General features: G+C 42.5%; 24 non-coding genes across 24 annotated transcripts; all 24 read left to right on the top strand.

Annotated features, from left to right (window-relative positions):
- Positions 1–411: 411 nt before the first annotated feature.
- Positions 412–483, top strand: trnaq-uug (transfer RNA glutamine (anticodon UUG)). The gene has a single exon. It is a non-coding gene; the product is annotated as a tRNA-Gln (tRNA).
- A 440-nt stretch (positions 484–923) lies between these two features.
- Positions 924–995, top strand: trnae-cuc (transfer RNA glutamic acid (anticodon CUC)). Its single transcript has one exon. It is a non-coding gene; the product is annotated as a tRNA-Glu (tRNA).
- A 996-nt stretch (positions 996–1,991) lies between these two features.
- Positions 1,992–2,063, top strand: trnaq-cug (transfer RNA glutamine (anticodon CUG)). Its single transcript has one exon. It is a non-coding gene; the product is annotated as a tRNA-Gln (tRNA).
- A 1,021-nt stretch (positions 2,064–3,084) lies between these two features.
- Positions 3,085–3,156, top strand: trnaq-uug (transfer RNA glutamine (anticodon UUG)). The gene has a single exon. It is a non-coding gene; the product is annotated as a tRNA-Gln (tRNA).
- Positions 3,157–3,596: 440 nt separating this feature from the next.
- Positions 3,597–3,668, top strand: trnae-cuc (transfer RNA glutamic acid (anticodon CUC)). Its single transcript has one exon. It is a non-coding gene; the product is annotated as a tRNA-Glu (tRNA).
- Positions 3,669–4,661: 993 nt separating this feature from the next.
- Positions 4,662–4,733, top strand: trnaq-cug (transfer RNA glutamine (anticodon CUG)). The gene has a single exon. It is a non-coding gene; the product is annotated as a tRNA-Gln (tRNA).
- Positions 4,734–5,752: 1,019 nt separating this feature from the next.
- On the top strand, positions 5,753–5,824 carry trnaq-uug (transfer RNA glutamine (anticodon UUG)). The gene has a single exon. It is a non-coding gene; the product is annotated as a tRNA-Gln (tRNA).
- A 440-nt stretch (positions 5,825–6,264) lies between these two features.
- Positions 6,265–6,336, top strand: trnae-cuc (transfer RNA glutamic acid (anticodon CUC)). The gene has a single exon. It is a non-coding gene; the product is annotated as a tRNA-Glu (tRNA).
- Positions 6,337–7,329: 993 nt separating this feature from the next.
- trnaq-cug (transfer RNA glutamine (anticodon CUG)) lies at positions 7,330–7,401 on the top strand. The gene has a single exon. It is a non-coding gene; the product is annotated as a tRNA-Gln (tRNA).
- A 1,020-nt stretch (positions 7,402–8,421) lies between these two features.
- Positions 8,422–8,493, top strand: trnaq-uug (transfer RNA glutamine (anticodon UUG)). Its single transcript has one exon. It is a non-coding gene; the product is annotated as a tRNA-Gln (tRNA).
- A 440-nt stretch (positions 8,494–8,933) lies between these two features.
- trnae-cuc (transfer RNA glutamic acid (anticodon CUC)) lies at positions 8,934–9,005 on the top strand. The gene has a single exon. It is a non-coding gene; the product is annotated as a tRNA-Glu (tRNA).
- Positions 9,006–10,001: 996 nt separating this feature from the next.
- trnaq-cug (transfer RNA glutamine (anticodon CUG)) lies at positions 10,002–10,073 on the top strand. Its single transcript has one exon. It is a non-coding gene; the product is annotated as a tRNA-Gln (tRNA).
- A 1,019-nt stretch (positions 10,074–11,092) lies between these two features.
- trnaq-uug (transfer RNA glutamine (anticodon UUG)) lies at positions 11,093–11,164 on the top strand. Its single transcript has one exon. It is a non-coding gene; the product is annotated as a tRNA-Gln (tRNA).
- Positions 11,165–11,604: 440 nt separating this feature from the next.
- trnae-cuc (transfer RNA glutamic acid (anticodon CUC)) lies at positions 11,605–11,676 on the top strand. Its single transcript has one exon. It is a non-coding gene; the product is annotated as a tRNA-Glu (tRNA).
- A 996-nt stretch (positions 11,677–12,672) lies between these two features.
- Positions 12,673–12,744, top strand: trnaq-cug (transfer RNA glutamine (anticodon CUG)). Its single transcript has one exon. It is a non-coding gene; the product is annotated as a tRNA-Gln (tRNA).
- A 1,021-nt stretch (positions 12,745–13,765) lies between these two features.
- trnaq-uug (transfer RNA glutamine (anticodon UUG)) lies at positions 13,766–13,837 on the top strand. Its single transcript has one exon. It is a non-coding gene; the product is annotated as a tRNA-Gln (tRNA).
- A 440-nt stretch (positions 13,838–14,277) lies between these two features.
- On the top strand, positions 14,278–14,349 carry trnae-cuc (transfer RNA glutamic acid (anticodon CUC)). The gene has a single exon. It is a non-coding gene; the product is annotated as a tRNA-Glu (tRNA).
- A 996-nt stretch (positions 14,350–15,345) lies between these two features.
- On the top strand, positions 15,346–15,417 carry trnaq-cug (transfer RNA glutamine (anticodon CUG)). The gene has a single exon. It is a non-coding gene; the product is annotated as a tRNA-Gln (tRNA).
- Positions 15,418–16,440: 1,023 nt separating this feature from the next.
- On the top strand, positions 16,441–16,512 carry trnaq-uug (transfer RNA glutamine (anticodon UUG)). The gene has a single exon. It is a non-coding gene; the product is annotated as a tRNA-Gln (tRNA).
- Positions 16,513–16,952: 440 nt separating this feature from the next.
- trnae-cuc (transfer RNA glutamic acid (anticodon CUC)) lies at positions 16,953–17,024 on the top strand. The gene has a single exon. It is a non-coding gene; the product is annotated as a tRNA-Glu (tRNA).
- A 996-nt stretch (positions 17,025–18,020) lies between these two features.
- trnaq-cug (transfer RNA glutamine (anticodon CUG)) lies at positions 18,021–18,092 on the top strand. Its single transcript has one exon. It is a non-coding gene; the product is annotated as a tRNA-Gln (tRNA).
- A 1,021-nt stretch (positions 18,093–19,113) lies between these two features.
- trnaq-uug (transfer RNA glutamine (anticodon UUG)) lies at positions 19,114–19,185 on the top strand. Its single transcript has one exon. It is a non-coding gene; the product is annotated as a tRNA-Gln (tRNA).
- A 440-nt stretch (positions 19,186–19,625) lies between these two features.
- Positions 19,626–19,697, top strand: trnae-cuc (transfer RNA glutamic acid (anticodon CUC)). Its single transcript has one exon. It is a non-coding gene; the product is annotated as a tRNA-Glu (tRNA).
- A 996-nt stretch (positions 19,698–20,693) lies between these two features.
- Positions 20,694–20,765, top strand: trnaq-cug (transfer RNA glutamine (anticodon CUG)). The gene has a single exon. It is a non-coding gene; the product is annotated as a tRNA-Gln (tRNA).
- The last annotated feature ends 353 nt before the right edge of the window (positions 20,766–21,118 follow it).

Genomic DNA, 21,118 nt, shown 5'->3' with positions numbered 1-21,118 from the left:
CACGTTTTCACTGCAGCCACTAGAGATGAATGGTGACCGAGTCATTTTTTTACTTCATTTCTTTCATTTTCTGTTATGCAGAGAGAAATAAACGTCGCCGTCTTTCAGCAGTTGATCTCGAGTGGTATACTTTAAAAAAAAAAAAAAACATCTAGAAACACCAACACAACGCAGATATAGAATAGCCGGAGTGTGAGCGCAGGCAGGGAAACAGAGAAGCGGGTTTCAGCTCTTACTAGTCAAGGAGAGACACACACAGACCGGTTACACCATTCAAATCCACGCGTGCAGATGTCGTTTCAGCTCTTGCTGCATCAGATAGCTTCAGCCATTGTGAAGTATTCGAAAATGTTTGAAAGAAAATCATAATATCCAGAGAGTCCCTGCAACGTAAAACCGACATAGGTGATTGGTTCCATGGTGTAATGGTTAGCACTCTGGACTTTGAATCCAGTGATCCGAGTTCAAATCTCGGTGGAACCTTCCGTTTATTTTCATTGTCTTACAAAAACAAATTGAAAATCAGGTTTTGATTTTAAGTGACCAATGTTGTAGACTCCCACTGCTAGCTTTAAAAGCATTAACTGGTGGGACTCGGTTTTACAACCTTCCAACGTACCCCTCGGTGCTTGAGTAGATGTCCAATGCGCTATCGATTGCATCACAGAGCCTCTCGAGGGCAGTAAGCAAACGTACCTACCAGCAAACTAAGCGCGGCATGGTCCGGAATAATCTGAAAGGGAGAACTACTTCTAGTTCTTGAACAATTAGAAATGGACCACAGCAATTCATTTAATTATGCGGCAGTTTATTATGATTCATTGTCTGTCACTGCTCAGGGCTTGGGGGCTGTTCCGTTTTCGATGCTTCAGCTTTGTTAGCAAAGGAATTCCTGGCCAGCCGTGCAGACCTCCACAGCAGCGTCCCTGGTGGTCTAGTGGTTAGGATTCGGCGCTCTCACCGCCGCGGCCCGGGTTCGATTCCCGGTCAGGGAAGTTACTTTATTGCCCATTAGTATTCCGATTAAAACCATTCTATTACTCTTCATTAATCAGATGTACATATGTCTATTTCTTGGCTGTGGCCCGACTGCATTCAATTAAAAGCACACCCTTCTTGATATTATTACAGGGTCTGTGCACATTGATTCGCAACCCCTTTTGGCATTAACTTCTTTTCAGTCTGCAGAAAAGGATTTTACAATTGCTCCTTACAAGTGAGAGGACAGCTAGGGTTTAACCACCCCCCTCTACACAATCACACAGTTAGCACAATAAGTACCGACTAAAAAGAGACACAGAATTATTCTATGCAGCCACTCATTCAGTGCTCCAGTGCTGTGACGCGCAGCAAATCGGTAGGTGCGTTCAAGTGCCTGTAACTCAAAAACGGAAATCGGTAGGTGCGTTCAAGTGCCTGTAACTCAAAAACGGAAAGGGCTAGGCACGCAGTCTACATACCAAACGAAAGAGGAGGCTCCGCGATTTCCCCTGATATCTAACATGCCCAGGTGTCATGTTTCTAGAATAAACTATAGCGTCCAGAATACAGTGGTGCCTTCACTTGCTAGGAGACAGCTGTGCGAATTTGTATTTGAAAGTGTATATTCACTTATAAAGATCCAACGTATTTAGTTTATAAGGGCATGTTTATTAATTTAAATTAGCAATACCGATGTTATTCAAACCGTTTCTAAATATACATGTGTAATACATATATTGTCATGTGTCTTATTTTTTCAATGTGAGCAGTTTTTGTGGCGCACGATTGGGTGCTGATAGTGCAGTTCTCCAGACCTGCTGCCAGCTGCCAGTATGAACCAAGAAATGAAACGTCGCATTTTGGATTCGACAGGAAAAATGGATATTGAAGGACTGTGTGCAATCAGAACGGGGAGAACGCCTTGCGGTCCAGGGTTTGTCAGCATTAGGGGATTTTACACCTGGGAGCTGAGGATGTTACAGCCATTCCTCTCTCGCTTGCTCCGCAGTGGTTCCATGGTGTAATGGTGAGCACTCTGGACTCTGAATCCAGCGATCCGAGTTCAAATCTCGATGGGACCTGTATTTAACCATAAGTTTTGATCATGTGAACTACCAAATGTCATATGACTGGACCACAAGTGTACAATCGGTCATATAAAATACAATGCAGATTGCGGTATCTGAGGTCGAAAATGGTTTAATAACAAGTAATGTGTATTTTCAAGTGTTTCTGTTTAATTTCAGAAATGCCCTGCGCTTAATTTTAGTCCTAGATTGTAGTAGAGAATGACAGTAGTAGCGCCAATAATGTCCCTGATACGTTTCATTGCACAGGTCTCTGGCACGCATTTCTTTGTGTGTTGCAGGACGCCGTGGCTTAGATGGTTACAGCGCCTCCCTAGTAAACGGTGTCTTTGGTTATATATTTTTTTTTTTCAGCACCTCAAAGTTGAGGCTGTGTTTTTGTCACATTTTGTGACTGTTGGGGAGCACCTCCAACACAGACAAATACTTTCCTGTAGTCGCAGGATAAACATTTTTGTCAAAAGAGAACGAGAAAAACTAATAATAATAATATCATAAAAATAAATAAATAAATGAAATAAAAAAAAAAAACTGCGACGAGGATACGATTGTAACCGGTATATAGTGCACTAATAATCCTACACCAAAGCTCCTGATCCAGTGCCACGTTTTCACTGCAGCCACTAGAGATGAATGGTGACCGAGTCATTTTTTTACTTCATTTCTTTCATTTTCTGTTATGCAGAGAGAAATAAACGTCGCCGTCTTTCAGCAGTTGATCTCGAGTGGTATACTTTAAAAAAAAAAAAAAACATCTAGAAACACCAACACAACGCAGATATAGAATAGCCGGAGTGTGAGCGCAGGCAGGGAAACAGAGAAGCGGGTTTCAGCTCTTACTAGTCAAGGAGAGACACACACAGACCGGTTACACCATTCAAATCCACGCGTGCAGATGTCGTTTCAGCTCTTGCTGCATCAGATAGCTTCAGCCATTGTGAAGTATTCGAAAATGTTTGAAAGAAAATCATAATATCCAGAGAGTCCCTGCAACGTAAAACCGACATAGGTGATTGGTTCCATGGTGTAATGGTTAGCACTCTGGACTTTGAATCCAGTGATCCGAGTTCAAATCTCGGTGGAACCTTCCGTTTATTTTCATTGTCTTACAAAAACAAATTGAAAATCAGGTTTTGATTTTAAGTGACCAATGTTGTAGACTCCCACTGCTAGCTTTAAAAGCATTAACTGGTGGGACTCGGTTTTACAACCTTCCAACGTACCCCTCGGTGCTTGAGTAGATGTCCAATGCGCTATCGATTGCATCACAGAGCCTCTCGAGGGCAGTAAGCAAACGTACCTACCAGCAAACTAAGCGCGGCATGGTCCGGAATAATCTGAAAGGGAGAACTACTTCTAGTTCTTGAACAATTAGAAATGGACCACAGCAATTCATTTAATTATGCGGCAGTTTATTATGATTCATTGTCTGTCACTGCTCAGGGCTTGGGGGCTGTTCCGTTTTCGATGCTTCAGCTTTGTTAGCAAAGGAATTCCTGGCCAGCCGTGCAGACCTCCACAGCAGCGTCCCTGGTGGTCTAGTGGTTAGGATTCGGCGCTCTCACCGCCGCGGCCCGGGTTCGATTCCCGGTCAGGGAAGTTACTTTATTGCCCATTAGTATTCCGATTAAAACCATTCTATTACTCTTCATTAATCAGATGTACATATGTCTATTTCTTGGCTGTGGCCCGACTGCATTCAATTAAAAGCACACCCTTGATATTATTACAGGGTCTGTGCACATTGATTCGCAACCCCTTTTGGCATTAACTTCTTTTCAGTCTGCAGAAAAGGATTTTACAATTGCTCCTTACAAGTGAGAGGACAGCTAGGGTTTAACCACCCCCCTCTACACAATCACACAGTTAGCACAATAAGTACCGACTAAAAAGAGACACAGAATTATTCTATGCAGCCACTCATTCAGTGCTCCAGTGCTGTGACGCGCAGCAAATCGGTAGGTGCGTTCAAGTGCCTGTAACTCAAAAACGGAAATCGGTAGGTGCGTTCAAGTGCCTGTAACTCAAAAACGGAAAGGGCTAGGCACGCAGTCTACATACCAAACGAAAGAGGAGGCTCCGCGATTTCCCCTGATATCTAACATGCCCAGGTGTCATGTTTCTAGAATAAACTATAGCGTCCAGAATACAGTGGTGCCTTCACTTGCTAGGAGACAGCTGTGCGAATTTGTATTTGAAAGTGTATATTCACTTATAAAGATCCAACGTATTTAGTTTATAAGGGCATGTTTATTAATTTAAATTAGCAATACCGATGTTATTCAAACCGTTTCTAAATATACATGTGTAATACATATATTGTCATGTGTCTTATTTTTTCAATGTGAGCAGTTTTTGTGGCGCACGATTGGGTGCTGATAGTGCAGTTCTCCAGACCTGCTGCCAGCTGCCAGTATGAACCAAGAAATGAAACGTCGCATTTTGGATTCGACAGGAAAAATGGATATTGAAGGACTGTGTGCAATCAGAACGGGGAGAACGCCTTGCGGTCCAGGGTTTGTCAGCAGTAGGGGATTTTACACCTGGGAGCTGAGGATGTTACAGCCATTCCTCTCTCGCTTGCTCCGCAGTGGTTCCATGGTGTAATGGTGAGCACTCTGGACTCTGAATCCAGCGATCCGAGTTCAAATCTCGATGGGACCTGTATTTAACCATAAGTTTTGATCATGTGAACTACCAAATGTCATATGACTGGACCACAAGTGTACAATCGGTCATATAAAATACAATGCAGATTGCGGTATCTGAGGTCGAAAATGGTTTAATAACAAGTAATGTGTATTTTCAAGTGTTTCTGTTTAATTTCAGAAATGCCCTGCGCTTAATTTTAGTCCTAGATTGTAGTAGAGAATGACAGTAGTAGCGCCAATAATGTCCCTGATACGTTTCATTGCACAGGTCTCTGGCACGCATTTCTTTGTGTGTTGCAGGACGCCGTGGCTTAGATGGTTACAGCGCCTCCCTAGTAAACGGTGTCTTTGGTTATATATTTTTTTTTTCAGCACCTCAAAGTTGAGGCTGTGTTTTTGTCACATTTTGTGACTGTTGGGGAGCACCTCCAACACAGACAAATACTTTCCTGTAGTCGCAGGATAAACATTTTTGTCAAAAGAGAACGAGAAAAACTAATAATAATAATATCATAAAAATAAATAAATAAATGAAATAAAAAAAAAAAACTGCGACGAGGATACGATTGTAACCGGTATATAGTGCACTAATAATCCTACACCAAAGCTCCTGATCCAGTGCCACGTTTTCACTGCAGCCACTAGAGATGAATGGTGACCGAGTCATTTTTTTACTTCATTTCTTTCATTTTCTGTTATGCAGAGAGAAATAAACGTCGCCGTCTTTCAGCAGTTGATCTCGAGTGGTATACTTTAAAAAAAAAAAAAACATCTAGAAACACCAACACAACGCAGATATAGAATAGCCGGAGTGTGAGCGCAGGCAGGGAAACAGAGAAGCGGGTTTCAGCTCTTACTAGTCAAGGAGAGACACACACAGACCGGTTACACCATTCAAATCCACGCGTGCAGATGTCGTTTCAGCTCTTGCTGCATCAGATAGCTTCAGCCATTGTGAAGTATTCGAAAATGTTTGAAAGAAAATCATAATATCCAGAGAGTCCCTGCAACGTAAAACCGACATAGGTGATTGGTTCCATGGTGTAATGGTTAGCACTCTGGACTTTGAATCCAGTGATCCGAGTTCAAATCTCGGTGGAACCTTCCGTTTATTTTCATTGTCTTACAAAAACAAATTGAAAATCAGGTTTTGATTTTAAGTGACCAATGTTGTAGACTCCCACTGCTAGCTTTAAAAGCATTAACTGGTGGGACTCGGTTTTACAACCTTCCAACGTACCCCTCGGTGCTTGAGTAGATGTCCAATGCGCTATCGATTGCATCACAGAGCCTCTCGAGGGCAGTAAGCAAACGTACCTACCAGCAAACTAAGCGCGGCATGGTCCGGAATAATCTGAAAGGGAGAACTACTTCTAGTTCTTGAACAATTAGAAATGGACCACAGCAATTCATTTAATTATGCGGCAGTTTATTATGATTCATTGTCTGTCACTGCTCAGGGCTTGGGGGCTGTTCCGTTTTCGATGCTTCAGCTTTGTTAGCAAAGGAATTCCTGGCCAGCCGTGCAGACCTCTACAGCAGCGTCCCTGGTGGTCTAGTGGTTAGGATTCGGCGCTCTCACCGCCGCGGCCCGGGTTCGATTCCCGGTCAGGGAAGTTACTTTATTGCCCATTAGTATTCCGATTAAAACCATTCTATTACTCTTCATTAATCAGATGTACATATGTCTATTTCTTGGCTGTGGCCCGACTGCATTCAATTAAAAGCACACCCTTGATATTATTACAGGGTCTGTGCACATTGATTCGCAACCCCTTTTGGCATTAACTTCTTTTCAGTCTGCAGAAAAGGATTTTACAATTGCTCCTTACAAGTGAGAGGACAGCTAGGGTTTAACCACCCCCCTCTACACAATCACACAGTTAGCACAATAAGTACCGACTAAAAAGAGACACAGAATTATTCTATGCAGCCACTCATTCAGTGCTCCAGTGCTGTGACGCGCAGCAAATCGGTAGGTGCGTTCAAGTGCCTGTAACTCAAAAACGGAAATCGGTAGGTGCGTTCAAGTGCCTGTAACTCAAAAACGGAAAGGGCTAGGCACGCAGTCTACATACCAAACGAAAGAGGAGGCTCCGCGATTTCCCCTGATATCTAACATGCCCAGGTGTCATGTTTCTAGAATAAACTATAGCGTCCAGAATACAGTGGTGCCTTCACTTGCTAGGAGACAGCTGTGCGAATTTGTATTTGAAAGTGTATATTCACTTATAAAGATCCAACGTATTTAGTTTATAAGGGCATGTTTATTAATTTAAATTAGCAATACCGATGTTATTCAAACCGTTTCTAAATATACATGTGTAATACATATATTGTCATGTGTCTTATTTTTTCAATGTGAGCAGTTTTTGTGGCGCACGATTGGGTGCTGATAGTGCAGTTCTCCAGACCTGCTGCCAGCTGCCAGTATGAACCAAGAAATGAAACGTCGCATTTTGGATTCGACAGGAAAAATGGATATTGAAGGACTGTGTGCAATCAGAACGGGGAGAACGCCTTGCGGTCCAGGGTTTGTCAGCAGTAGGGGATTTTACACCTGGGAGCTGAGGATGTTACAGCCATTCCTCTCTCGCTTGCTCCGCAGTGGTTCCATGGTGTAATGGTGAGCACTCTGGACTCTGAATCCAGCGATCCGAGTTCAAATCTCGATGGGACCTGTATTTAACCATAAGTTTTGATCATGTGAACTACCAAATGTCATATGACTGGACCACAAGTGTACAATCGGTCATATAAAATACAATGCAGATTGCGGTATCTGAGGTCGAAAATGGTTTAATAACAAGTAATGTGTATTTTCAAGTGTTTCTGTTTAATTTCAGAAATGCCCTGCGCTTAATTTTAGTCCTAGATTGTAGTAGAGAATGACAGTAGTAGCGCCAATAATGTCCCTGATACGTTTCATTGCACAGGTCTCTGGCACGCATTTCTTTGTGTGTTGCAGGACGCCGTGGCTTAGATGGTTACAGCGCCTCCCTAGTAAACGGTGTCTTTGGTTATATATTTTTTTTTTTCAGCACCTCAAAGTTGAGGCTGTGTTTTTGTCACTTTTTGTGACTGTTGGGGAGCACCTCCAACACAGACAAATACTTTCCTGTAGTCGCAGGATAAACATTTTTGTCAAAAGAGAACGAGAAAAACTAATAATAATAATATCATAAAAATAAATAAATAAATGAAATAAAAAAAAAAACTGCGACGAGGATACGATTGTAACCGGTATATAGTGCACTAATAATCCTACACCAAAGCTCCTGATCCAGTGCCACGTTTTCACTGCAGCCACTAGAGATGAATGGTGACCGAGTCATTTTTTTACTTCATTTCTTTCATTTTCTGTTATGCAGAGAGAAATAAACGTCGCCGTCTTTCAGCAGTTGATCTCGAGTGGTATACTTTAAAAAAAAAAAAAAACATCTAGAAACACCAACACAACGCAGATATAGAATAGCCGGAGTGTGAGCGCAGGCAGGGAAACAGAGAAGCGGGTTTCAGCTCTTACTAGTCAAGGAGAGACACACACAGACCGGTTACACCATTCAAATCCACGCGTGCAGATGTCGTTTCAGCTCTTGCTGCATCAGATAGCTTCAGCCATTGTGAAGTATTCGAAAATGTTTGAAAGAAAATCATAATATCCAGAGAGTCCCTGCAACGTAAAACCGACATAGGTGATTGGTTCCATGGTGTAATGGTTAGCACTCTGGACTTTGAATCCAGTGATCCGAGTTCAAATCTCGGTGGAACCTTCCGTTTATTTTCATTGTCTTACAAAAACAAATTGAAAATCAGGTTTTGATTTTAAGTGACCAATGTTGTAGACTCCCACTGCTAGCTTTAAAAGCATTAACTGGTGGGACTCGGTTTTACAACCTTCCAACGTACCCCTCGGTGCTTGAGTAGATGTCCAATGCGCTATCGATTGCATCACAGAGCCTCTCGAGGGCAGTAAGCAAACGTACCTACCAGCAAACTAAGCGCGGCATGGTCCGGAATAATCTGAAAGGGAGAACTACTTCTAGTTCTTGAACAATTAGAAATGGACCACAGCAATTCATTTAATTATGCGTCAGTTTATTATGATTCATTGTCTGTCACTGCTCAGGGCTTGGGGGCTGTTCCGTTTTCGATGCTTCAGCTTTGTTAGCAAAGGAATTCCTGGCCAGCCGTGCAGACCTCCACAGCAGCGTCCCTGGTGGTCTAGTGGTTAGGATTCGGCGCTCTCACCGCCGCGGCCCGGGTTCGATTCCCGGTCAGGGAAGTTACTTTATTGCCCATTAGTATTCCGATTAAAACCATTCTATTACTCTTCATTAATCAGATGTACATATGTCTATTTCTTGGCTGTGGCCCGACTGCATTCAATTAAAAGCACACCCTTCTTGATATTATTACAGGGTCTGTGCACATTGATTCGCAACCCCTTTTGGCATTAACTTCTTTTCAGTCTGCAGAAAAGGATTTTACAATTGCTCCTTACAAGTGAGAGGACAGCTAGGGTTTAACCACCCCCCTCTACACAATCACACAGTTAGCACAATAAGTACCGACTAAAAAGAGACACAGAATTATTCTATGCAGCCACTCATTCAGTGCTCCAGTGCTGTGACGCGCAGCAAATCGGTAGGTGCGTTCAAGTGCCTGTAACTCAAAAACGGAAATCGGTAGGTGCGTTCAAGTGCCTGTAACTCAAAAACGGAAAGGGCTAGGCACGCAGTCTACATACCAAACGAAAGAGGAGGCTCCGCGATTTCCCCTGATATCTAACATGCCCAGGTGTCATGTTTCTAGAATAAACTATAGCGTCCAGAATACAGTGGTGCCTTCACTTGCTAGGAGACAGCTGTGCGAATTTGTATTTGAAAGTGTATATTCACTTATAAAGATCCAACGTATTTAGTTTATAAGGGCATGTTTATTAATTTAAATTAGCAATACCGATGTTATTCAAACCGTTTCTAAATATACATGTGTAATACATATATTGTCATGTGTCTTATTTTTTCAATGTGAGCAGTTTTTGTGGCGCACGATTGGGTGCTGATAGTGCAGTTCTCCAGACCTGCTGCCAGCTGCCAGTATGAACCAAGAAATGAAACGTCGCATTTTGGATTCGACAGGAAAAATGGATATTGAAGGACTGTGTGCAATCAGAACGGGGAGAACGCCTTGCGGTCCAGGGTTTGTCAGCAGTAGGGGATTTTACACCTGGGAGCTGAGGATGTTACAGCTATTCCTCTCTCGCTTGCTCCGCAGTGGTTCCATGGTGTAATGGTGAGCACTCTGGACTCTGAATCCAGCGATCCGAGTTCAAAGCTCGATGGGACCTGTATTTAACCATAAGTTTTGATCATGTGAACTACCAAATGTCATATGTCTGGACCACAAGTGTACAATCGGTCATATAAAATACAATGCAGATTCCGGTATCTGAGGTCGAAAATGGTTTAATAACAAGTAATGTGTATTTTCAAGTGTTTCTGTTTAATTTCAGAAATGCCCTGCGCTTAATTTTAGTCCTAGATTGTAGTAGAGAATGACAGTAGTAGCGCCAATAATGTCCCTGATACGTTTCATTGCACAGGTCTCTGGCACGCATTTCTTTGTGTGTTGCAGGACGCCGTGGCTTAGATGGTTACAGCGCCTCCCTAGTAAACGGTGTCTTTGGTTATATATTTTTTTTTTTCAGCACCTCAAAGTTGAGGCTGTGTTTTTGTCACATTTTGTGACTGTTGGGGAGCACCTCCAACACAGACAAATACTTTCCTGTAGTCGCAGGATAAACATTTTTGTCAAAAGAGAACGAGAAAAACTAATAATAATAATATCATAAAAATAAATAAATAAATGAAATAAAAAAAAAAAAACTGCGACGAGGATACGATTGTAACCGGTATATAGTGCACTAATAATCCTACACCAAAGCTCCTGATCCAGTGCCACGTTTTCACTGCAGCCACTAGAGATGAATGGTGACCGAGTCATTTTTTACTTCATTTCTTTCATTTTCTGTTATGCAGAGAGAAATAAACGTCGCCGTCTTTCAGCAGTTGATCTCGAGTGGTATACTTTAAAAAAAAAAAAACATCTAGAAACACCAACACAACGCAGATATAGAATAGCCGGAGTGTGAGCGCAGGCAGGGAAACAGAGAAGCGGGTTAAAGCTCTTACTAGTCAAGGAGAGACACACACAGACCGGTTACACCATTCAAATCCACGCGTGCAGATGTCGTTTCAGCTCTTGCTGCATCAGATAGCTTCAGCCATTGTGAAGTATTCGAAAATGTTTGAAAGAAAATCATAATATCCAGAGAGTCCCTGCAACGTAAAACCGACATAGGTGATTGGTTCCATGGTGTAATGGTTAGCACTCTGGACTTTGAATCCAGTGATCCGAGTTCAAATCTCGGTGGAACTTTCCGTTTATTTTCATTGTCTTACAAAAACAAATTGAAAATCAGGTTTTGATTTTAAGTGACCAATGTTGTAGACTCCCACTGCTAGCTTTAAAAGCATTAACTGGTGGGACTCGGTTTTACAACCTTCCAACGTACCCCTCGGTGCTTGAGTAGATGTCCAATGCGCTATCGATTGCATCACAGAGCCTCTCGAGGGCAGTAAGCAAACGTACCTACCAGCAAACTAAGCGCGGCATGGTCCGGAATAATCTGAAAGGGAGAACTACTTCTAGTTCTTGAACAATTAGAAATGGACCACAGCAATTCATTTAATTATGCGGCAGTTTATTATGATTCATTGTCTGTCACTGCTCAGGGCTTGGGGGCTGTTCCGTTTTCGATGCTTCAGCTTTGTTAGCAAAGGAATTCCTGGCCAGCCGTGCAGACCTCCACAGCAGCGTCCCTGGTGGTCTAGTGGTTAGGATTCGGCGCTCTCACCGCCGCGGCCCGGGTTCGATTCCCGGTCAGGGAAGTTACTTTATTGCCCATTAGTATTCCGATTAAAACCATTCTATTACTCTTCATTAATCAGATGTACATATGTCTATTTCTTGGCTGTGGCCCGACTGCATTCAATTAAAAGCACACCCTTCTTGATATTATTACAGGGTCTGTGCACATTGATTCGCAACCCCTTTTGGCATTAACTTCTTTTCAGTCTGCAGAAAAGGATTTTACAATTGCTCCTTACAAGTGAGAGGACAGCTAGGGTTTAACCACCCCCCTCTACACAATCACACAGTTAGCACAATAAGTACCGACTAAAAAGAGACACAGAATTATTCTATGCAGCCACTCATTCAGTGCTCCAGTGCTGTGACGCGCAGCAAATCGGTAGGTGCGTTCAAGTGCCTGTAACTCAAAAACGGAAATCGGTAGGTGCGTTCAAGTGCCTGTAACTCAAAAACGGAAAGGGCTAGGCACGCAGTCTACATACCAAACGAAAGAGGAGGCTCCGCGATTTCCCCTGATATCTAACATGCCCAGGTGTCATGTTTCTAGAATAAACTATAGCGTCCAGAATACAGTGGTGCCTTCACTTGCTAGGAGACAGCTGTGCGAATTTGTATTTGAAAGTGTATATTCACTTATAAAGATCCAACGTATTTAGTTTATAAGGGCATGTTTATTAATTTAAATTAGCAATACCGATGTTATTCAAACCGTTTCTAAATATACATGTGTAATACATATATTGTCATGTGTCTTATTTTTTCAATGTGAGCAGTTTTTGTGGCGCACGATTGGGTGCTGATAGTGCAGTTCTCCAGACCTGCTGCCAGCTGCCAGTATGAACCAAGAAATGAAACGTCGCATTTTGGATTCGACAGGAAAAATGGATATTGAAGGACTGTGTGCAATCAGAACGGGGAGAACGCCTTGCGGTCCAGGGTTTGTCAGCAGTAGGGGATTTTACACCTGGGAGCTGAGGATGTTACAGCCATTCCTCTCTCGCTTGCTCCGCAGTGGTTCCATGGTGTAATGGTGAGCACTCTGGACTCTGAATCCAGCGATCCGAGTTCAAATCTCGATGGGACCTGTATTTAACCATAAGTTTTGATCATGTGAACTACCAAATGTCATATGACTGGACCACAAGTGTACAATCGGTCATATAAAATACAATGCAGATTGCGGTATCTGAGGTCGAAAATGGTTTAATAACAAGTAATGTGTATTTTCAAGTGTTTCTGTTTAATTTCAGAAATGCCCTGCGCTTAATTTTAGTCCTAGATTGTAGTAGAGAATGACAGTAGTAGCGCCAATAATGTCCCTGATACGTTTCATTGCACAGGTCTCTGGCACGCATTTCTTTGTGTGTTGCAGGACGCCGTGGCTTAGATGGTTACAGCGCCTCCCTAGTAAACGGTGTCTTTGGTTATATATTTTTTTTTTTCAGCACCTCAAAGTTGAGGCTGTGTTTTTGTCACATTTTGTGACTGTTGGGGAGCACCTCCAACACAGACAAATACTTTCCTGTAGTCGCAGGATAAACATTTTTGTCAAAAGAGAACGAGAAAAACTAATAATAATAATATCATAAAAATAAATAAATAAATGAAATAAAAAAAAAAAACTGCGACGAGGATACGATTGTAACCGGTATATAGTGCACTAATAATCCTACACCAAAGCTCCTGATCCAGTGCCACGTTTTCACTGCAGCCACTAGAGATGAATGGTGACCGAGTCATTTTTTTACTTCATTTCTTTCATTTTCTGTTATGCAGAGAGAAATAAACGTCGCCGTCTTTCAGCAGTTGATCTCGAGTGGTATACTTTAAAAAAAAAAAAAAACATCTAGAAACACCAACACAACGCAGATATAGAATAGCCGGAGTGTGAGCGCAGGCAGGGAAACAGAGAAGCGGGTTTCAGCTCTTACTAGTCAAGGAGAGACACACACAGACCGGTTACACCATTCAAATCCACGCGTGCAGATGTCGTTTCAGCTCTTGCTGCATCAGATAGCTTCAGCCATTGTGAAGTATTCGAAAATGTTTGAAAGAAAATCATAATATCCAGAGAGTCCCTGCAACGTAAAACCGACATAGGTGATTGGTTCCATGGTGTAATGGTTAGCACTCTGGACTTTGAATCCAGTGATCCGAGTTCAAATCTCGGTGGAACCTTCCGTTTATTTTCATTGTCTTACAAAAACAAATTGAAAATCAGGTTTTGATTTTAAGTGACCAATGTTGTAGACTCCCACTGCTAGCTTTAAAAGCATTAACTGGTGGGACTCGGTTTTACAACCTTCCAACGTACCCCTCGGTGCTTGAGTAGATGTCCAATGCGCTATCGATTGCATCACAGAGCCTCTCGAGGGCAGTAAGCAAACGTACCTACCAGCAAACTAAGCGCGGCATGGTCCGGAATAATCTGAAAGGGAGAACTACTTCTAGTTCTTGAACAATTAGAAATGGACCACAGCAATTCATTTAATTATGCGGCAGTTTATTATGATTCATTGTCTGTCACTGCTCAGGGCTTGGGGGCTGTTCCGTTTTCGATGCTTCAGCTTTGTTAGCAAAGGAATTCCTGGCCAGCCGTGCAGACCTCCACAGCAGCGTCCCTGGTGGTCTAGTGGTTAGGATTCGGCGCTCTCACCGCCGCGGCCCGGGTTCGATTCCCGGTCAGGGAAGTTACTTTATTGCCCATTAGTATTCCGATTAAAACCATTCTATTACTCTTCATTAATCAGATGTACATATGTCTATTTCTTGGCTGTGGCCCGACTGCATTCAATTAAAAGCACACCCTTCTTGATATTATTACAGGGTCTGTGCACATTGATTCGCAACCCCTTTTGGCATTAACTTCTTTTCAGTCTGCAGAAAAGGATTTTACAATTGCTCCTTACAAGTGAGAGGACAGCTAGGGTTTAACCACCCCCCTCTACACAATCACACAGTTAGCACAATAAGTACCGACTAAAAAGAGACACAGAATTATTCTATGCAGCCACTCATTCAGTGCTCCAGTGCTGTGACGCGCAGCAAATCGGTAGGTGCGTTCAAGTGCCTGTAACTCAAAAACGGAAATCGGTAGGTGCGTTCAAGTGCCTGTAACTCAAAAACGGAAAGGGCTAGGCACGCAGTCTACATACCAAACGAAAGAGGAGGCTCCGCGATTTCCCCTGATATCTAACATGCCCAGGTGTCATGTTTCTAGAATAAACTATAGCGTCCAGAATACAGTGGTGCCTTCACTTGCTAGGAGACAGCTGTGCGAATTTGTATTTGAAAGTGTATATTCACTTATAAAGATCCAACGTATTTAGTTTATAAGGGCATGTTTATTAATTTAAATTAGCAATACCGATGTTATTCAAACCGTTTCTAAATATACATGTGTAATACATATATTGTCATGTGTCTTATTTTTTCAATGTGAGCAGTTTTTGTGGCGCACGATTGGGTGCTGATAGTGCAGTTCTCCAGACCTGCTGCCAGCTGCCAGTATGAACCAAGAAATGAAACGTCGCATTTTGGATTCGACAGGAAAAATGGATATTGAAGGACTGTGTGCAATCAGAACGGGGAGAACGCCTTGCGGTCCAGGGTTTGTCAGCAGTAGGGGATTTTACACCTGGGAGCTGAGGATGTTACAGCCATTCCTCTCTCGCTTGCTCCGCAGTGGTTCCATGGTGTAATGGTGAGCACTCTGGACTCTGAATCCAGCGATCCGAGTTCAAATCTCGATGGGACCTGTATTTAACCATAAGTTTTGATCATGTGAACTACCAAATGTCATATGACTGGACCACAAGTGTACAATCGGTCATATAAAATACAATGCAGATTGCGGTATCTGAGGTCGAAAATGGTTTAATAACAAGTAATGTGTATTTTCAAGTGTTTCTGTTTAATTTCAGAAATGCCCTGCGCTTAATTTTAGTCCTAGATTGTAGTAGAGAATGACAGTAGTAGCGCCAATAATGTCCCTGATACGTTTCATTGCACAGGTCTCTGGCACGCATTTCTTTGTGTGTTGCAGGACGCCGTGGCTTAGATGGTTACAGCGCCTCCCTAGTAAACGGTGTCTTTGGTTATATATTTTTTTTTTTCAGCACCTCAAAGTTGAGGCTGTGTTTTTGTCACATTTTGTGACTGTTGGGGAGCACCTCCAACACAGACAAATACTTTCCTGTAGTCGCAGGATAAACATTTTTGTCAAAAGAGAACGAGAAAAACTAATAATAATAATATCATAAAAATAAATAAATAAATGAAATAAAAAAAAAAAACTGCGACGAGGATACGATTGTAACCGGTATATAGTGCACTAATAATCCTACACCAAAGCTCCTGATCCAGTGCCACGTTTTCACTGCAGCCACTAGAGATGAATGGTGACCGAGTCATTTTTTTACTTCATTTCTTTCATTTTCTGTTATGCAGAGAGAAATAAACGTCGCCGTCTTTCAGCAGTTGATCTCGAGTGGTATACTTTAAAAAAAAAAAAAAAAACATCTAGAAACACCAACACAACGCAGATATAGAATAGCCGGAGTGTGAGCGCAGGCAGGGAAACAGAGAAGCGGGTTTCAGCTCTTACTAGTCAAGGAGAGACACACACAGACCGGTTACACCATTCAAATCCACGCGTGCAGATGTCGTTTCAGCTCTTGCTGCATCAGATAGCTTCAGCCATTGTGAAGTATTCGAAAATGTTTGAAAGAAAATCATAATATCCAGAGAGTCCCTGCAACGTAAAACCGACATAGGTGATTGGTTCCATGGTGTAATGGTTAGCACTCTGGACTTTGAATCCAGTGATCCGAGTTCAAATCTCGGTGGAACCTTCCGTTTATTTTCATTGTCTTACAAAAACAAATTGAAAATCAGGTTTTGATTTTAAGTGACCAATGTTGTAGACTCCCACTGCTAGCTTTAAAAGCATTAACTGGTGGGACTCGGTTTTACAACCTTCCAACGTACCCATCGGTGCTTGAGTAGATGTCCAATGCGCTATCGATTGCATCACAGAGCCTCTCGAGGGCAGTAAGCAAACGTACCTACCAGCAAACTAAGCGCGGCATGGTCCGGAATAATCTGAAAGGGAGAACTACTTCTAGTTCTTGAACAATTAGAAATGGACCACAGCAATTCATTTAATTATGCGGCAGTTTATTATGATTCATTGTCTGTCACTGCTCAGGGCTTGGGGGCTGTTCCGTTTTCGATGCTTCAGCTTTGTTAGCAAAGGAATTCCTGGCCAGCCGTGCAGACCTCCACAGCAGCGTCCCTGGTGGTCTAGTGGTTAGGATTCGGCGCTCTCACCGCCGCGGCCCGGGTTCGATTCCCGGTCAGGGAAGTTACTTTATTGCCCATTAGTATTCCGATTAAAACCATTCTATTACTCTTCATTAATCAGATGTACATATGTCTATTTCTTGGCTGTGGCCCGACTGCATTCAATTAAAAGCACACCCTTCTTGATATTATTACAGGGTCTGTGCACATTGATTCGCAACCCCTTTTGGCATTAACTTCTTTTCAGTCTGCAGAAAAGGATTTTACAATTGCTCCTTACAAGTGAGAGGACAGCTAGGGTTTAACCACCCCCCTCTACACAATCACACAGTTAGCACAATAAGTACCGACTAAAAAGAGACACAGAATTATTCTATGCAGCCACTCATTCAGTGCTCCAGTGCTGTGACGCGCAGCAAATCGGTAGGTGCGTTCAAGTGCCTGTAACTCAAAAACGGAAATCGGTAGGTGCGTTCAAGTGCCTGTAACTCAAAAACGGAAAGGGCTAGGCACGCAGTCTACATACCAAACGAAAGAGGAGGCTCCGCGATTTCCCCTGATATCTAACATGCCCAGGTGTCATGTTTCTAGAATAAACTATAGCGTCCAGAATACAGTGGTGCCTTCACTTGCTAGGAGACAGCTGTGCGAATTTGTATTTGAAAGTGTATATTCACTTATAAAGATCCAACGTATTTAGTTTATAAGGGCATGTTTATTAATTTAAATTAGCAATACCGATGTTATTCAAACCGTTTCTAAATATACATGTGTAATACATATATTGTCATGTGTCTTATTTTTTCAATGTGAGCAGTTTTTGTGGCGCACGATTGGGTGCTGATAGTGCAGTTCTCCAGACCTGCTGCCAGCTGCCAGTATGAACCAAGAAATGAAACGTCGCATTTTGGATTCGACAGGAAAAATGGATATTGAAGGACTGTGTGCAATCAGAACGGGGAGAACGCCTTGCGGTCCAGGGTTTGTCAGCAGTAGGGGATTTTACACCTGGGAGCTGAGGATGTTACAGCCATTCCTCTCTCGCTTGCTCCGCAGTGGTTCCATGGTGTAATGGTGAGCACTCTGGACTCTGAATCCAGCGATCCGAGTTCAAATCTCGATGGGACCTGTATTTAACCATAAGTTTTGATCATGTGAACTACCAAATGTCATATGACTGGACCACAAGTGTACAATCGGTCATATAAAATACAATGCAGATTGCGGTATCTGAGGTCGAAAATGGTTTAATAACAAGTAATGTGTATTTTCAAGTGTTTCTGTTTAATTTCAGAAATGCCCTGCGCTTAATTTTAGTCCTAGATTGTAGTAGAGAATGACAGTAGTAGCGCCAATAATGTCCCTGATACGTTTCATTGCACAGGTCTCTGGCACGCATTTCTTTGTGTGTTGCAGGACGCCGTGGCTTAGATGGTTACAGCGCCTCCCTAGTAAACGGTGTCTTTGGTTATATATTTTTTTTTTTCAGCACCTCAAAGTTGAGGCTGTGTTTTTGTCACATTTTGTGACTGTTGGGGAGCACCTCCAACACAGACAAATACTTTCCTGTAGTCGCAGGATAAACATTTTTGTCAAAAGAGAACGAGAAAAACTAATAATAATAATATCATAAAAATAAATAAATAAATGAAATAAAAAAAAAAAACTGCGACGAGGATACGATTGTAACCGGTATATAGTGCACTAATAATCCTACACCAAAGCTCCTGATCCAGTGCCACGTTTTCACTGCAGCCACTAGAGATGAATGGTGACCGAGTCATTTTTTTACTTCATTTCTTTCATTTTCTGTTATGCAGAGAGAAATAAACGTCGCCGTCTTTCAGCAGTTGATCTCGAGTGGTATACTTTAAAAAAAAAAAAAAACATCTAGAAACACCAACACAACGCAGATATAGAATAGCCGGAGTGTGAGCGCAGGCAGGGAAACAGAGAAGCGGGTTTCAGCTCTTACTAGTCAAGGAGAGACACACACAGACCGGTTACACCATTCAAATCCACGCGTGCAGATGTCGTTTCAGCTCTTGCTGCATCAGATAGCTTCAGCCATTGTGAAGTATTCGAAAATGTTTGAAAGAAAATCATAATATCCAGAGAGTCCCTGCAACGTAAAACCGACATAGGTGATTGGTTCCATGGTGTAATGGTTAGCACTCTGGACTTTGAATCCAGTGATCCGAGTTCAAATCTCGGTGGAACCTTCCGTTTATTTTCATTGTCTTACAAAAACAAATTGAAAATCAGGTTTTGATTTTAAGTGACCAATGTTGTAGACTCCCACTGCTAGCTTTAAAAGCATTAACTGGTGGGACTCGGTTTTACAACCTTCCAACGTACCCCTCGGTGCTTGAGTAGATGTCCAATGCGCTATCGATTGCATCACAGAGCCTCTCGAGGGCAGTAAGCAAACGTACCTACCAGCAAACTAAGCGCGGCATGGTCCGGAATAATCTGAAAGGGAGAACTACTTCTAGTTCTTGAACAATTAGAAATGGACCACAGCAATTCATTTAATTATGCGGCAGTTTATTATGATTCATTGTCTGTCACTGCTCAGGGCTTGGGGGCTGTTCCGTTTTCGATGCTTCAGCTTTGTTAGCAAAGGAATTCCTGGCCAGCCGTGCAGACCTCCACAGCAGCGTCCCTGGTGGTCTAGTGGTTAGGATTCGGCGCTCTCACCGCCGCGGCCCGGGTTCGATTCCCGGTCAGGGAAGTTACTTTATTGCCCATTAGTATTCCGATTAAAACCATTCTATTACTCTTCATTAATCAGATGTACATATGTCTATTTCTTGGCTGTGGCCCGACTGCATTCAATTAAAAGCACACCCTTCTTGATATTATTACAGGGTCTGTGCACATTGATTCGCAACCCCTTTTGGCATTAACTTCTTTTCAGTCTGCAGAAAAGGATTTTACAATTGCTCCTTACAAGTGAGAGGACAGCTAGGGTTTAACCACCCCCCTCTACACAATCACACAGTTAGCACAATAAGTACCGACTAAAAAGAGACACAGAATTATTCTATGCAGCCACTCATTCAGTGCTCCAGTGCTGTGACGCGCAGCAAATCGGTAGGTGCGTTCAAGTGCCTGTAACTCAAAAACGGAAATCGGTAGGTGCGTTCAAGTGCCTGTAACTCAAAAACGGAAAGGGCTAGGCACGCAGTCTACATACCAAACGAAAGAGGAGGCTCCGCGATTTCCCCTGATATCTAACATGCCCAGGTGTCATGTTTCTAGAATAAACTATAGCGTCCAGAATACAGTGGTGCCTTCACTTGCTAGGAGACAGCTGTGCGAATTTGTATTTGAAAGTGTATATTCACTTATAAAGATCCAACGTATTTAGTTTATAAGGGCATGTTTATTAATTTAAATTAGCAATACCGATGTTATTCAAACCGTTTCTAAATATACATGTGTAATACATATATTGTCATGTGTCTTATTTTTTCAATGTGAGCAGTTTTTGTGGCGCACGATTGGGTGCTGATAGTGCAGTTCTCCAGACCTGCTGCCAGCTGCCAGTATGAACCAAGAAATGAAACGTCGCATTTTGGATTCGACAGGAAAAATGGATATTGAAGGACTGTGTGCAATCAGAACGGGGAGAACGCCTTGCGGTCCAGGGTTTGTCAGCAGTAGGGGATTTTACACCTGGGAGCTGAGGATGTTACAGCCATTCCTCTCTCGCTTGCTCCGCAGTGGTTCCATGGTGTAATGGTGAGCACTCTGGACTCTGAATCCAGCGATCCGAGTTCAAATCTCGATGGGACCTGTATTTAACCATAAGTTTTGATCATGTGAACTACCAAATGTCATATGACTGGACCACAAGTGTACAATCGGTCATATAAAATACAATGCAGATTGCGGTATCTGAGGTCGAAAATGGTTTAATAACAAGTAATGTGTATTTTCAAGTGTTTCTGTTTAATTTCAGAAATGCCCTGCGCTTAATTTTAGTCCTAGATTGTAGTAGAGAATGACAGTAGTAGCGCCAATAATGTCCCTGATACGTTTCATTGCACAGGTCTCTGGCACGCATTTCTTTGTGTGTTGCAGGACGCCGTGGCTTAGATGGTTACAGCGCCTCCCTAGTAAACGGTGTCTTTGGTTATATATTTTTTT

Source organism: Acipenser ruthenus, chromosome 11, assembly GCF_902713425.1.
Source record: "Acipenser ruthenus chromosome 11, fAciRut3.2 maternal haplotype, whole genome shotgun sequence".
In the NCBI taxonomy this organism is placed as follows: Eukaryota; Metazoa; Chordata; class Actinopteri; order Acipenseriformes; family Acipenseridae; genus Acipenser; species Acipenser ruthenus.
The sequence above is the reverse complement of the archived record's forward strand: the minus strand, read 5'-3'. Positions and strand labels throughout refer to the sequence as shown.